The 13,789-nt window shown below is 46.5% G+C and overlaps 1 protein-coding gene across 1 annotated transcript in view; it reads left to right on the top strand.

Annotated features, from left to right (window-relative positions):
* Positions 1–12,825, top strand: part of LOC138282987 (ly6/PLAUR domain-containing protein 2-like) — a 97,757-nt gene extending 84,932 nt beyond the window's left edge. Inside the window, exon 4 of the mRNA XM_069221079.1 lies at positions 12,642–12,825. The gene's annotated coding sequence lies outside the window, so the exon portion shown is untranslated. The remainder of the gene's footprint in view (positions 1–12,641) is intronic.
* The last annotated feature ends 964 nt before the right edge of the window (positions 12,826–13,789 follow it).

Below are 13,789 nucleotides of genomic sequence, written 5' to 3'. Positions count from 1 at the left end.
GAGGTGGGGGTCTGGTGGGCTGCTGCTGTGCGGGGGCCTCCTGTCCACTAGCGCCGGCGGAGGTGGATGGCTGTTCTTGGTCCAGGCTAGTGGCAGGGGCCCTTGGGTGTTGTTCAGTATCCGCCCTGCTGTTTACGAGGTCCTGCAGCAGCCCTACCATGGTAACCAGGGTGGTGTTGATGGCTCTGATGTCCTCCCTGTACCCCCGATAGTGTTCCTCCTGCAGCACCTGGATCTCCTGGAACCGGGCCAGTACCGTCGCCATCGTCTCCTGGGAGCGGTTGTATGCTCCCATGATGGTGGTGAGGACCTCGTGGAGAGTGGGTTCCCTGGGCCTCTCCTCCCCCCCCTGTCGCACAGCTGCCCGCCGAGTTGCCCTGTTTCCCTGGGCCTCTGCCCCCTGGCCGGTGTGCCCACTACCACTGCCCCCAGGTCCCTGTTGTTGTTGGGGTGGTGGGTTATCCTGGGTGCCCTGTAGTGGTAGACACACCGCAGATTGACGCGCCCTGGAGACAGAGGCATGGGCCCGCTGGGTGGGAGCTGTGCTGGTGTTCCCAGAGGGGTTTGGGTCTGTAGTGGCCTGGGCCTGTGTGAGGGGAACCGACTGTCCAGAGGTCCCCGATGGTCCGGGCTGGTCATCGGTGTCCAGGTCGACAGAGCTGCTGTCATCGCTGACGGCCTCTTGGGTGGGGGGTGTGGATAATTCTGGCCCCTCCGCCGCGGTGTGTTGACGGTCGGGTCCTGCAGGGGTATAGAGGTATGGTTATAGTTTAAATGTGTCGCATATGGGTGTATCTGTGGGTTCTCGTGTCCCCAAGTGCTGGCATTCGTGTGTGGGGGCTTTGGTGAGGGTGGCTTGTGGGGGGGATGTGTATATGCATTGGGCATGCTTTGGTGATGGGTGTCCATGCTTAGTGGACGCATGCAGGCCTAGGTTTTGGGATGTGTGGGTTGTGATGGTGAGACATTGGCGGGGAATAGGTGTGCTGGGGGTGGGGGTGAGGATGGTGGTGGGGGTGAGGATGGTGGTGGGGGTGAGGGTGGGGGTGAGGATGGGGGTGGGGGTGAGGGTGGGGTTCGAGGATGGGGGTGAGGGTTGGGGTCTGATTTGGCATGCAGGTGGGGGGGAAGCAGTATTGAAGCTTCAACTTACCAGTATCCATTCCTCCGCCGACTCCTGCGAGGCCGTCAGGATGCAGGATGTTCAAGACTTTCTCCTCCCATGATGTGAATTGTGGGGGTTGAGGTGGGGGTCCTCCGCCAGTCTTCTGCACGGCGATGTTGTGCCTGGATACCATGGAACACACCTTCCCCCGTAGGTCGTTCCATTGCTTCCTGATGTCTTCCCGATTTCTGGGGTGCTGTCCCACTGCGTTCACCCTGTCGACAATCCTCTGCCATAGCTCCGTCCTCCGGGCAATGCTGGTGTATTGTATCTGTGTGCCGAACAGCTGGGGCTCTACCCGAACGATTTCCTCCACCATGACCCTGAGTTCTTCGTCTGTGAAGCGGGGTTGTCTTTGGGGTGCCATGGGGTGGTGTGTATGATGTGTGGGGTGGAGTATGTGTATTTAAGTGAGTTGAGTGTGGTGGTGTGTGTTGTTTTGTGTGTGGATAGTGTGTGGGTGATGGTGTTGAGTGGCTGTGGCTGTTATGTTTTGGATGCTGGTGTCTCGCTCTTGCCTTCTTTCCGAATTTTTAAGCGTAGGGGTTTGTGGGTGATGTGGGTGTGTGTTTTATATTGTATTGTGTGTGTGGGAGTGGTGTGTGTATGTGTATCAGGTGTGTGGGATTCAAATCGTCCAATGTGGCTGAGTTTTGTTCGTTTGTGTGTATTCTGACCGCGCCGGTGTGTCCCGCCAATGGAATACCGCGTTTGAATGACCGCCGCGTGGATTCGTGGGTCGTAATGGGATGGGCGTATTTCTGTTGGCGTGGCGGTGGAGGTTTGGTCACCTCCACCTTTCCGCCGACCGCTGGTCTGGCGGTCTGTTGTGGCGGTCGGATTTTCGGAGGTTTGCCTTCTGCGGGTCAGAATGACCGTGGCGGGTTTCCGCGACCGCGGCGGGATTATGGAGGATTTCTGACCGGCGGTAGGCGCCTTTTACCGCCGAGGTCAGAATGACCACCATAGTATCCTTTAGTGAATTTTTATCGACATTTTAATGTAAAACCTGCTTTGTTACCACTATATTTTAAAGACCTCTTGGGGAGGGAGAGTCATGCATAGCACACAATATAAAATTGTTAGAATGTTTCAATAGCGCACATATATAAACTCTGGATTTTCAGTCAACAAAGTACAAAAAACTTTGCGGTCAAATTCACCATTTTAACCACGCCTTTGTCAAGCCCAGGAGTTTGGTTGGTTCGTGGGCTTGCCTTTTAAAATCCGCTTGCTTTTATTAGTGAAAGGCATGCATATGTCATGCCTTTTCCGGTGTTTAGCCCTACTTGAGTGCACCGGCCAACTATGGAAACATACGAAGCTCCATGTTTTCCCTATGGTTTCTGCACTATTTTTTCTCTCCATTTGTAGGCAGTAGTAGAGCGCTTTGCATAAGATCGACTCTGTTATATGCATATTTGCACTTTTTTCAGGTTACATGGATAATTGCACTTTTGTCGATACGTTTCACTGTTTCCTTTTAAGTGTTTGCTTTGTGCTCATGGTGGCCGTCGGGTCGCTTATGTAAAACGGTTTCACTTTTCAGTTTATGTGGCAAGTTAGGAGTTTACAGCGCTAAGAGCTTTAACTCGAGTAAACGCGAGACCCATTGCATTGCAAATGCTTGTTTAAATTATGAGGGATGAGGGTCTCGCAAATAAAGATGGATCTGGAATGCATTTGCGTTTCACCACCGCCATCAGGAGATGAGCAGTGACAAGCAATGCCTCACAATAGTGTAAGGTAATGGTGTAACACAATGAGGTAAAACAATATTGTGTGCACCGATGGAGGTCATTTAGAGGTCGCAGCTGCGACTCCCTGGCTCTGCATTTGCCATCACTGGCCTCAGAGGTGGCAAATTCAGTGGCAGGAACACAGGAGCAGCTCATCCAGGGGCGTAGGAGACAATAAAGTTCTGGGGGGGAGAGGGACAGCCTTGAGGACTTTCAATCAACCCTATACAAATCGCTCGTTGTTTACGAACTGCAGGCTCTGATAAATGTACACAATCATATATATTGGAAGTGAAATTGGGAGAAAGGAAGGCATGTTTTCACAGTCTGAAAGTATCTTTTATTGTTATTTATATTCACAAAGTAATTAGCTCAAATGTGAAAATAACATGTTGATTAACCTTGCATCTTCATGCACCAAGCAAATCAAGGTAGGAGGGTAAAAAGGAAGAACATACCCTTTGCGCCCCACACCCATCATGCCCTTCGCCTCATGCCAATTGGAACCGCACTGGAGAGATTAAAAGCGATTAGGTACAATAGTTGTAAACTGTGCTCGGAAACCATAGTTCTAATAACACTTCTACTCACTCTTGGGAAGCTCAGCTCCACATCAGTCATAACTAGAAGCATTTCAACTGAAGAAGCTCTTGGAGTTACAGGCTAAAAAAACATGGATTCTCTAATCTCTGTATAAACTGCAGTCACTAATTTGTTTAGAAACAGCTGTTTGTGATGCACCAAGTCACAGCGTGTAAAGAAAAGACATTCACTGATTTTAAAGAAAATACATCAGAAAATACATCAGAAATAGGGTTATTACAGTCGATTTCTGACATTACAATGCCTTCTGCCAGAGCTAGCAGCCAAGGTAAAAGGTAGATCAGGTCACAGAGCATAATTAATGCAGCTGTTTAAAGTAAAAAATTGAATGCTGCTTTTCTTTGTTCTGCTCTACTTTAATAGCTTGGAATGACAGAAGCTATGCACTAAGGTTTTAAGTGGTTTGTGGGAAAGTTGGTGGTGTGACCATGTATTATATGGGGTAAAATACCCCCTGTGTACATAAGGATATTGCAAGTCACCTTAAAGTTCATACCTTATAAACAAGCATTGGCAAAGCCAATAGGTCTCGCCTATGCAAGTTCTATTGCCTTTGGCAATGTGTTTTAGCCATGCTGTACATTAGTGAGACTACTATTCAGCATGGCTCAAAGTTAATGGCATAAAGGAGAATGATGTGTCTTCGACTGGTGTGGCATAGTATCATGGAGTAAGTAGAGTGTCCTAGAATGGAGCAGTAAACTTAACTTTAAAGGAACAGGGGTCCCTTGAAAAACTGCAACACAACTCCCATAAACAATGATATTAAAGTAGTATGCAAATGGAATGTTTTATGCATTTATTCAATCAAAATATAAAAGATCAAATGTAGTGGGAAAACATCAACAGGGGAAATCGAGAAAGACTGGTATTCGGGCATTACACAAGTTATCTGGATGACCCAATGTCGCCAATTACAAGAAAAATGTAAAAAGTAACCTATATAGTACAGTGGTTTGGAGGAGGCTGGCCTGGTTTGTAGTGGGTACCCATGGTACTTACACCTTATACCACGTCCAGTTATCCCTTATTAGTGAAATGTAGGCAGTGTCTAGACACCAGGCTCTATAGGGGTGGCTGTAGCCAAGGCTTATCTGGGAGACATGCAAAGCTCATGCAATACCACTGTAGCCACACAATACTCACACACATGAAAGAAAATACTCACTGTTACAAAAATAAAGGTACTTTATTTTAGTGACACAAATGCCAAAAATACCGTAGAGACTATACTCCCTTAGGAGGTAAGTAATACACCAATTATATACACTATTATGCAGCAATAGCAATAAAAACAGTTAGAAAACCGTGCAATTAGTGAAAATTACAATGGTTAGAAATGGGCCTAGGGGAAACACAAACTATGTACTAAGAAAGTGGAATGCGAATGTTGGTTTCCCACCTAGGCAATTGTGGTGTGTAGAGGGGCGCTGGGAGTATTAGAAAACACCAAAGGTAAGTAATAGAACCCACCTCAGAGCCCAGGAAAGCAGGAGTAAATCACAGTAACTTTCCTAGAACACACAAGAACACGAGAAAGAAGATAATGCAAGAACCAGAAGATACTTCAAGACCCAAAGGGTGGATTCCTGGACCTAAAGACCTGTGGAATAATGGGACTAAGTCCAAGAAGCACAGAAGAGTCCAGGGAAGACAATCAAGGTGCAAAAGAAGAACCACTGGTGAAGAACAACAGTCAGTACCGCACCCATGAAGATGGATGCGGGTTTGTGTTTGGTGCAGTGATATCCCACACCGGATGGATGATTGCAGTCTGGTTTGCATCGCTGGATTCCACCAACAAGCCTTGGCACAGGCAAAGCTCATGGTTAGCGGAAAATGGCACTCCCCGGGACCAGGAAGGGACTCTACCCAGGAGGAGGATTCAGAGGGGGGCTCTCAGCAACTCAGAGAGCCCACAGAATACCAGCCAGCACACACAGGAGTCCCCCATCACGGGGACAAAGGAGTTGCAAAAGGAGGCACACGTAGCACAAAAACAAAGGATCCCACACCGCCAGAGAACCACTCAGGAAGCTGTGCATCTCAGGAAGGAGTGCTGGGGGCCGGAGCTACATTGTGCACAAAGAATTTCATACAAGGATGCCACACGCCTTGGCAACTGAAAAACACGTGGTGCACGGGGTACTGTCTTGCGTGAGAAGGCAAGCTCTCACCTCCACCAAAGTTGGACAGTAGGACGTCAGGACCATCGGGACCACTTCAGTCTACCACCTGTGATGCAGGATCCATGCAACTCGTCAGAAGAGGGGACCCATGCAGATGGTCATAATTGCAGAGAGGTGCCTGCTGAAGCTGGGGAGTGACTCCTTCACTCCAAGGGAGATTTGTTAATTTTTCTGGTGCAGACTGAAGACAGGCTGTCCTCTGAGGATGCACGATCGGGAAAAAGCTGCAGTTGCTGGCAGGAACTGAAGTTACAATGTTGCAGAAGTCGTCTTTGCTTCGTTGTTGCAGTTTGTGGAGTTCCTGGACAGTCCAGATGCAGTTTCTTCGGTGAGAAGGTGAAGTAAAGGATGCAGAGGATTCCTGCTGGAGTCTTGCAATCTGAAATTGAAGAACCTCCCAAAGGAGGGTCCCTAAATAGCCCTGAAAGGGGGATTAGTCAGCTAAACAGGTAAGCACCTATCAGGGGACGGCTCTGATACCACCTGCTGGCACTGGCCACTCAGATGCTCCCAGAGTTCGCTGCCAACTTGGAATCCAAGATGGCAAAACCCAGGGCCCCTCTGGAGGAGCTCTGAGCACCACACCTGGGGTGGTGATGGACAGGGGAGTGGTCACTCCCCTTTCCTTTGTCCAGTTTCGTGCCAGAGAGGGGACTGGGGGTACTTGAACCGGTGTAGACTGGATTATTTAAGGAGGGCACCAAATTTGCCCTTCAAAGCATTTCCAGTGGCCTGGGGAAGGAAGCTACCCCTTTCAAACCTATTTCCAAAGGGACAGGGTGTAACACCCCTCCCCCAAAGGAAATCCTTTGTTCTGCCTTCCTGGGCTTGAGCTTCTCAAGCAACAGGAGGGCAGAAACCTGTCTGAGAGGTGGCAGCAGCTGGGGCTGCCTGGAAAACCTCAGAAGGCTGGAATGGCAACACTGGGGGTCCTCTAAGGAGCCCCCAGAGTGCATGAAATCATACAACCAATGCTTGCAAAAGCCTTGGGGTTTGATTCCAACATGTTTGATACCAAACATACCTATGTTCGGAGTTACCATTATGTAGCTGGGAATAGGGAGTGACCTATTTCCAGTACACGTGTAAAATGGCATCTCCGCACTCCTGAAATCTGGGGAAATGATCCTGGAGGTCGTGGGGGCACCTCTGCTAGTGCAGGGGTGCCCTCACACACAGGTACTCTGCACCCTGCCCTCAGGGCTGGAGGGCCTGCTATAGGGGTGACTTATAAGTGACCTGGTGCAGTGTATCTGGCAGTGGAAGGGTGCATGCACCTTTTCACGCAGGCTGCAATGGCAGTCCTGCAGAAGCCTTTGCATGGGCTCCCTATGGATGGCAAAATAAATGCTGCAGCCCATAGGGATCTCCTGGAACCCCAATGCTCTGGGTACCCAAGTACCATATAATAGGGACTTATAAGGGGGCACCAGTATGCCAATCTTGGGTGAAATACTGGGTTACCAGTATGCAACAACCATAATTTAAGGGAGAGACCATAACTACTGGGGTCCTGATTAGCAGGATACCAGTAGACACACTCAAACACACTGGCAAACAAGCCAAATGTGGGGGTAGCCAAGCTAGAAAAAGGCTACTTTCCTACAAGGTTAGCATCCACAATAATGATTTACAAGCTTTTATACACCGACTTTTACATGAATGACTCAAATAGTGAATCAAGAAGTCATTAGCTCATAGTACCCATGCTTATGCCAACTTATGTACAATATCACAAAGTCAAGTCAAGGTACTTTAACAACGATATTTCAATCACTTAGACAATCAGGATCATCCTACGCCTTCGTTAAGCTTGAGTTAAAAGGGTTACAGAGTGCTTGTAACCAAAACGGCAAAGATAAATCTGACTCACGTTTCATATGAGTGACAAGGCAATCAATGGAGATCTGAATCTCTAATCAAGCACCAATGCCATAAAGTAGTAGTAGAGTGGAGTAGTGTCACAGTGTAATAGAGTGACAGAGTGGAGTGGCAGAGTGTCGTAGAGTGCAAAGGCATAAATAAGAGTGAACTGGAGTAGAGTAAAGTAACGTGAACTAGCATAGAGAAAGTTGGGTAGAGTGTTGTTGAGCATAGTACATTGTTGTATAGAGGAGTGGCATAGAAGGTTGTGCAGTGGCGTTGAGTAGAGTATCGTAGATTGAAATGGCATAGAGTGGGGTGGAGTGGCTTAGAGTGGAGCAAAGTGGAATAGAGTGGCGTATAGGGAGTTGTGTAGGGAGTTACAGAGTGGAGAAAGTGTTAGAGTTTAATGGAACGGAGTGTCAGAGTCTAGTATCATGGAGTGTAATGTCAGAATGAAGTGTCATAGAGTGGAGTTGGGTGGTCTAGAGTGAAGTGGCATAGAGTACAGTGGTGCAAAGTAGATTGGTGTAGAGTGTGGTGGTATAGAGTGCATTGGTTTTGAGTAAAGTGGTGTAGAGTGCATTGACGAAGACTGCACTGGTTTAGCGTACAGTGCCGTAGCATAGAGTGGTGAAGAGTAGAGGGGAGCAGAGTGGAGTGGCACAACATAGATTGCAGTGGTTCAGAGTGATGTGTCATAGAGTGATGCAGTGCATGGTAGAGTGGAGTGGTGCAAGGTAGAGTAGACTGGTGTAGAGTGCAGTGGTGGAGTGCAGTGATGCAGAGTAGAATGGCATAGAGTGTAGTGGCATATAGTACGTTGGTGTAGAGTGCAATAGAGTGGCATATTGCGGAGCAGTGCAGAGTAGAGTGCCGTGGTGCAGAGTAGAGAGGAGTATAGTTCAGTGGCAGAGTGCAGTGTTGCAGACTAGAGTGCCATAAAGGGCAGTGGTGTAGAGTAGAGTGGCATAGAATGCATTGGTGTAGAGTGCAGTGATGTAGAGTGATGCAGAGTAGAGAAGAGTGGCTTAGAGTACAATGGTGCAGAGTAGAATAGAGTTGTATAGAGTGCCATGGCATAGAGTAGATTGCGGCAGAGTACAGTATAGTGGTGAAGAGTAGATTGTTGCAGAGTGGAGCATAGTGATGTAGAGTGCAGTAGCATAGAGCGGTGCAGAGTGGAGTGGCGCAGGGTACATTGGAGTGGTCCAGGGTAGATTAGACTGGCATAGCATAGAGTGGAGTTACGTAGATTGCAGTGGCATAGAGGAGATGATTTCAAAGTAGAGTGAAGTGCCTACAGTGGAGTGGTGTAGAATAGAGTAGATTAGAGTGCAGTGGTGCAGAAAAGAGTGCAGTGGGACAGAGTAAAGTGGCATTGAATGCAGTGGTGCAGAGTAGAGTGGCATGGAGTTCAGTGGCAGAGTGCAATGTTGCAGATTAGAGGGTCGCAGAGTACAGTGGTGTATTGTAGAGTGGCATAGAGTGCAGTCGCCTAGAGTGCTGTGGCGCAGAGTACAGTGGCATTGAAAGCAGTGGAATAGAGTGCTGTAGTGCAGAGGAGATTGGCATAGAGTGCATTGGTTTTGAGTAAAGAGGTGAAGAGTGCACTGGCAGAGTGCAGGGGTGTAGTGTACAATAGTTAGAGTAGAATAACATAGATTGCAGTGGCGTAGTGTAGAGTGCTGCAGAGTAGAGTGATGTAGAGTGGAGTGGTACAGCATAGATTGCAGTGGCGTAGAGTAGCACAGAGTGGAGAAAACTGGTGTAGGGGGCAGTGGCATAGGGTAGATTGTTTCAGAGTACAGTGAAGAAAAGATAGAGAAAAGATAATATACTTCAATATGTCGAAGTATGTAATGATAACAACATAAATATTAAAGCTAGGCATAACGGCCCCAAATGAAATATGGCTTCTCCCTGTTAGCCACGCTATAATCAAGCCCTTCATTACCTAGATAAAAAAGCATTAAACATAAATCTTAGAAAAATATACCCTTCTAATAGCTAAATTGTTGTGTGCGAATGTAAAATCTGGGCTCAATCTCAACTTTACTGTTTCACCAACTGGTGTGATCTTAGGCAAATACAAATATTGTGTTTCACAGAGTCTCCTTTCTAGCCTGCAGGCATCAGGCTGAGTGGGACGCTGTTTCCTCCTTAGATCTTCCTCATTGTCCTGCAGCTCCTCCTGAAGGCATCCTACAGCGCTCCTCTTCAAGGCGGCAGGTGATGCAGACAGTAATTATCCAAAACTCTTTTCCTCGTGCCCTTTGTTCTTCTGAGCACCCTTAATGCCCAGAGCTGTATACAGGACAAACAAAAGGGCAGAGGGTGTAGGGGGCCTCCGGACTCACCTTCATTCTGTTGCCATCAGATTGGAAGATGGTCCCTACAGGGCTATTATAAGTAGCGCTTTTGTGCGCTAATGGCCCTCTGAATAATAGATGTAAAAGGGGAAATTATTTTGTCCCCTTGTCCCCCCCACCTTCGTCCCCCGTGTCCCCCACCCTCCAAAATCTGGGGGGATACATCCCCACGTCCCCCACACTTCCTACGCCCATGAGCTCATCCTCGGATGTTCCTTTCAAGCCATGAATCAATGTCCGATGTGAGCACTCACCAGAATATGTGTTTGTGTTTTTAGAGTCTCCATGTGAGTTAGAAAACTGAGAAGAAGAAATTATCAGGAACAAGTTAGGGGACAGAACAAGTCTAGTTCGACTTCGTGAAAGCTATGGATATTGCTAGCTGCATAAAAAGTCCAATCTCGTACATGGAGGAAATGTCCTCGCAGCACATAGCGCCAACAGTTGAGACTGTTTAATATAGGAACAAAATACAATGGGAAAATACAATGCTAGTGCAGAAAAAAGCCAACGACAAGAATGTTACAGACTTGATAAAGCTCATATTGATAACCTGCAGAAAAAATGCCTGTCTAGCAGGAGCGAAACAAACATTTTTAGAGGTTTCTCTCAAAGCTGAGAAACTAAAGCTAGTGATGAGACGTGTTGTGGGTGGATTCTGAAAGCCTACACGGAAGTACAAACACATGGCAATACAATGTTGCCATGAGTGTGAATACATTAGATGTGAGAAGATCTTTTTGTCGAAGTGAAGTTTCTTGTGAGAAGGATGGCTGACTCAAGGTCGTTTTTCACTTTGAATGATATTAGTAGTTGGAAAACTTGAATGCGGCGCTATGTAATCTGGCCAGTGTATGTTGCAAAAATCCCTTTGAGGTTTTGAGCGAATATGATATGCGAAGGAAAATATGGTTTCTGTTTGTTGGGATTGGGATAGTTTGAACAAAGACATTTGGGAACTGTATTAGACCATAAGAATCATGAGTAAGTAGTCTTGAGAAAATAATGAATGGCTGGATGTTTGGTGGACATTCGAGTACAAACGTTCTCACAGGTATTCTCAGCCAAGGTATGAAAACCTAGGGGTTTACTCATTGCATTCAGCTAAAAAGCGGTGCAAACGTAGTTTATTATCTCTTTATGGTGAAAGGGTTGCAGCTTCTGCTGTTGGCGGGGGGCAACGCTCCTCCGCCCTAATGGAGGAGCCGCCCCTGGTGAAAGAGCCCCATCTCGAAAGTTGCCGCGGTTTAAGGTGCTTTCTAAAGGTGAGAAATTTGGAGGTCAACTGAAGGAGGTTGGGCGCTCCAGTGGGCCACACCCATGCCCGAAAAGGACCTACCACCAAACCTTGGCTTCTTCCATACAGATTATTATCCAAAACCTCAAATGTCTCTACTGGTTAAAGCAGATACATCACTAGTTGCTGAGTTACAATGCGTTAAATGAAAAGAGATGAACAGTACCATATCCACGAAGACATGTACGCCCTCCGAGGGCCCACTTTAGGCTGCGATGCTTCAATGCACCATACGACAGGTTTATGCATTGCATAAGGAATTGTTTTTGTATTAGAATGGCACCCTTCTAGTATAAAATCTATCCTTTAACATGTTTTCTGTGTGCTATACAATGCAGCAGGCATGCAAAGTAGGAACATTTCTTCTTGGTAGGACTACCTCTAGGAGATGTCAGAGTTTTTGAAAATTCCTGTCTATGAATGTTTGTAGATAGTTTTTTTTTTTATCAAAACCAATGGGTGTTTGCCTGGAAACACCCATGTACCACCCATGGAACTCCAGTTTGATGTAAAATAATGCAAATCGGTGCGTATCATTACTTTGGGAAAATATGCAATGCAAATCCTGATTTGCGTTGGATAGTAAATCCCAGCATAATACTTTCCTTCAGGTTTGCTTTACAAAAGTAACGTAAATCCAGAGCAAAGCATTAGTAAGTTGGTACTACGGGGCATAACTAAGAAAAGTGGTGCTGCACATAGTGCAGCGCCACTTTTCTTGAGCTTCTTAGCGCCCCAACACCATCATGTGTGCGCCATATTTAAAATACAGTGCACCATGGTGGTAGTTAGGGGACTAGCATCAGAATTTTTTACGCTAGTCTGATGCTTTGCTCTGAGCAAGCGATAAAAGTGCTGAAAAAAATAAGGCTAGGAAATCTCTTAGATTTCTTTGCGCCATTTTTTCACCCCCCCTTACGGGGAACGCCCCCTTTGCATACATTATGCCTGGTACAGCCATAATGTAATGCAAAGGTTTACAAAGTGGCGCAATGCATTCATTGCACCACTTTGGAAATATGGCGCAGGGATTTTGGCCTTGTTGGACCACATTAGCGTAAATAAAATGATGCTAATGTGGCGCAAGGAGGCGCTAGGGGCTCTTAACTATGCCCCTTCAAGTTTATAATTTGTAAATCATGTTGCCCATCGTTGAAGCCTTGTTTTTAAAATCAGGAAGCAAAATGGCTCCAGAGGTCTATTTTAAGGGTATGTAAACAATTACAAACAACTAGCTATTCTCTTTGCATAAGGACAAGCTGATAGTAGAAGATGATCAATATTTGGGACATACACCAGAAAATGGCAGGAGAAAACACAATACATCTAGCCATCTAAAAAATGTTTATTTCTTTGAAATCCTAAATAGTAATTTTCTGTTATACTAAATGTCCTTGTCTCATTTCTCTTTAGGATGAGCTCGATAGCAGGTTTTTGCAACGTCCTGTTTCCTCACCCTAGACCATGGATGACTACAGATATCTGAAGTGTATCCTGATTGACCTTGAAAGAAAATAGTATACTTCCAAAGGAAATTAATAAAGATGCATATAAATAACTATTAGCTTTGAAATACGTTAATAAAAGGTTTATTTGACTCTTGTGTTTTTCACTTTTATGCAGGGTTGCTTACATGTCACTTTCAATCAGTTTTTTGTAGAGTGCAGCTACTCACCTGTGAGGGTCTCAAGGCGCTGGGGGGAGGAGAGAGGCTTCATTTGAAGAACCATGTCTTGAGGTTCTTCCTGAAGATGGTGAGCAACGGGCTTTGTCTGAGTTGCAGGGGGAGGTTGTTCCAGCTCTTTGCTGCAATGTAGGTGAAGAATCTTCCTCCAGCAGTAGTTTTGCGGATGCGAGGGGTGGTGGCCAGGGCCATCTGGGTGGAGCAGAGGGATCTCGCAGGGGAGTGTAAGGAGATGCGGTGGTTCAAGTAGGCTGGCCCTGCGTTGTGTATGGCCTTGTACATGTGGGTGAGTGCTAGAAATGGGGTCTTTGGTTGACAGTCAGGTTACCCCCTGTTCAAGCAAGGACCCTCACTCTAGTCAGGGTAAAAAAGAATCACCCTCAGCTAACCCCTGCTTACCCCTTTGGTAGCTTGGCAGAGCAGTAGGCTTAACTTCAGAGTTCTAGGTGTAAAGTATTTGTACCAACACACACAGTAACTTAATGAAAACACTACAAAATGCCACAACACAGGTTTAGATAAAATAGGAAATATTTATCTAAATAAAACAAGAGCAAAATGACAAAAATCCACTATACACAAGTCAAGTTATCAATTAAAAATCAAAAAGAGTCTTTAAGTAGTTTTAAAAACACACTAGCGCTGCTAGAGTTAAAATGTACCTGGTGTGCGTCAAAAATAACCCCGCACGGGCGGGTGTGCGTCAAAAATAACTCTGCACGGTGGTACGCAAGTCGAAAATTCAGCCGCACGATGATCCGAAAATCCCACAGCGCAGGTTGTGATCTCCCAGCCTCCATCAGCGATGCTGTGCGTCGTTTTTCCTGCTCCGTGCGTCGATTCTTCGGCCGCGTTTCCTGCGAGCGTCGTTTCTCAG

Source organism: Pleurodeles waltl, chromosome 2_2 (assembly GCF_031143425.1).
Source record: "Pleurodeles waltl isolate 20211129_DDA chromosome 2_2, aPleWal1.hap1.20221129, whole genome shotgun sequence".
NCBI lineage: Eukaryota > Metazoa > Chordata > Amphibia > Caudata > Salamandridae > Pleurodeles > Pleurodeles waltl.
This window is presented reverse-complemented; position numbering and strand designations above follow the sequence as displayed.